This window comes from Octopus bimaculoides, chromosome 8 (assembly GCF_001194135.2).
Source record: "Octopus bimaculoides isolate UCB-OBI-ISO-001 chromosome 8, ASM119413v2, whole genome shotgun sequence".
In the NCBI taxonomy this organism is placed as follows: domain Eukaryota; kingdom Metazoa; phylum Mollusca; class Cephalopoda; order Octopoda; family Octopodidae; genus Octopus; species Octopus bimaculoides.
The window spans coordinates 28,397,492-28,399,995 of NC_068988.1; the positions used below are offsets into that span (position 1 = coordinate 28,397,492).

Here is a 2,504-nt window from a genome sequence, read left to right on the forward strand (position 1 = left end):
TATATATATATATATATATATATATATATATATATTTATATATTTATATATGTGACTAACCAGACTATCAGATGTTGTTATACATCGCTGGTCACAATGCACTTTGCATTGTTTTAGTCTTTCAATGATGCCTCCCACCCACTGGCCAGGTGAGCAGGCCAAAATTGCCCCATGATCGAAAGGAGGACTGGGGCAATGTGAAATGAAGTGTTTTAGTGTTTTGCTCAAGAACACAATGTGCTGCCCAGTCTGGGAATTGAACCTAAGAACTAGTGATCGTGAGTGCAACAGCCTAACCACAAGGCCAAGCACCTTCACTAGTAACTAGGCATATAACTGCATTGTTAAGAAGCTTGCTATGCACCCATGTGGTTTCAAGTTAAGTCCCGTTCTGCAGCACCATGGGTAGGTATCTTTTACTGTAGCCCCTTGGCCAAAAATGCTTTGTGAATGAATGTGGTAGATGGAAACTATGCAGAAACCTGTTTTATACATGTACACACACACACACACACACACAAACACATATAATACAGGCACAGTGGCTGTGTGGTAAGTCGCTTGCTTACCAACCACATGGTTCCGGGTTCAGTCCCACTGTGTGGCACCTAGGGCAAGTGTCTTCTACTATAGCCTCGGGTCAACCAAAGCCTTGTGACTGGATTTGGCAGATGAAGACTGAAAGAAGCCCGTCGTATATGTATATATATATATATATATATATATATATATATATATATATATATATATATATATATATATATATATATATATATGTATGTATATGTTTGTGTGTCTGTGTTTGTCCCCCCACCCCACCATCACTTGACACTTTTGAACATTGGTTTGTTTAGTCCAAGCTGACCCAAGGTTAAACAACAACAAACACATGCCTTGCCATTACATTGGTGCAACTTCTTGCTGTTGATTATAGTGGCATCATGCTGGAAACAGAATCCATTTGAAATAACTTTCCCATTACTGGCCCAACCTAATTTTAAAGTAATTTAAGGAACAGGCATTAATCACTTACTTTAGCAAGTTATTTCTACCAATGAAAATATTATTTTCTCTTGTCGGCACTTTCATATTCAATTCCATTTTGTCTAACGATAAAAACATAATATAATTGTAAAGTAAATCTATACAAAATTATGCAAATAAGCTCATGTCAAACAGGAGTTGTAACTGACAGAATGAATTAAGTGTCAGCGTTTAGCTGAAGGCTTCTTGTTGGTTTCGTTTGTATTCTGTCATTGGCCCTGTGAAGTGTTTTGTGTGTGTGTGTGTGTGTTAAAGTCACTTAATTCTTTGGTAAACTAGGTGTTCACATACTTAATCTAGAGAGCAAAGAAATAGGAATTAATTAAAAGTACACTTTTAATTGATTATAGAAGGGGAAAAATTCATTAGCTTAATGATTAATTCTGGTAAAGAAAGGCAAGGGAAAAAAATCCTAACCTCATTTTTTTATCGTTCATCATCATTTTTGCATCTACCTTTCTAAGCTGACATTAGTTGTAAGTATCCCCGCCAGACTGGGGTTCAATTCCTTGTGCAGGTGTCACATAAAAAAGTAACTGTGCTGGTTCCACATAAAAGGCACCCATGCTGGTACCACATAAAAAGTACCCTATATATATGCTGTAAAGTGGTTGGCATTGAGAAGGGCATCCAACCACAGAAACCATGCCAAAACAGACAATTAGAGCTTGGTGGAGCTCTCTGGCTTGCCAGCTCCTGTCAAACCCTCCAACCCATGCCAGCGTGGAAAATGAACATTAAAGGATGATGATGATGATGATGATGGTGGGGACTTATTTTCTTAATGATGGTGCCCCAGCATGGCCATAACCTTTGGGATGGAACACATAAAGGAAAATAAACATTGATAGCTGGATAACTTTCGAAAAAATGGCAATGGAAAGTGCACACGTTATATTTTTAATTTATTCTAATTAATTAAAATGTGAGGGCTGTCTTTTCTGCCTTTCTAGATTAGAATTGATCATTAAGATAATGAGCATTTCGCCGCACCTCACTACAAGAGTAATATGAATTAATTAAAAATTCTTGATTCATTATTTTAAGTATATTTAGCTGTGATCTTATCATTTGTTTTTCATGCTGAGTGTGTCCCTGGGAGGAATGAGACAACTGGGTGTAGCTGTTTGGACAGTGATAATTTGGCATGGCTGAGTGTACACTCAGATTATTTTAGTGGCAGTACTTTTTGGTCCTGGATACACATGCACATGCGCACACACACACACACACACACACACACACGCACGCGCATGTGTGTGTGTGTGTGTGTTGAACCCCAGTCTGGCGGGGATACTTACCACTATACTACCAAAAAATAAGGGGTGTTACCTTAGTTCACTGGTTGTGAACAGCTGACACTGTAGTACATCTCCAGCATTAGAAGCTGTGCAAAGACAATAAAATAATAATAATAGTAATAATAATAATAATAATAATAATAATAATAATAATAATAA

At 37.3% G+C, this 2,504-nt stretch overlaps 1 long non-coding RNA gene across 1 annotated transcript in view; it reads right to left on the minus strand.

The window, feature by feature from the left end:
• Positions 1 to 1,036: 1,036 nt before the first annotated feature.
• LOC128248509 (uncharacterized) overlaps positions 1,037 to 2,504 on the minus strand; it is a 57,155-nt gene continuing 55,687 nt past the window's right edge. The window contains exons 2-3 of the long non-coding RNA XR_008264679.1: positions 2,377 to 2,431; positions 1,037 to 1,106 (exon numbers count right to left, since the gene is read on the minus strand). This is a non-coding gene — a long non-coding RNA (uncharacterized LOC128248509). The remainder of the gene's footprint in view (positions 1,107 to 2,376; positions 2,432 to 2,504) is intronic.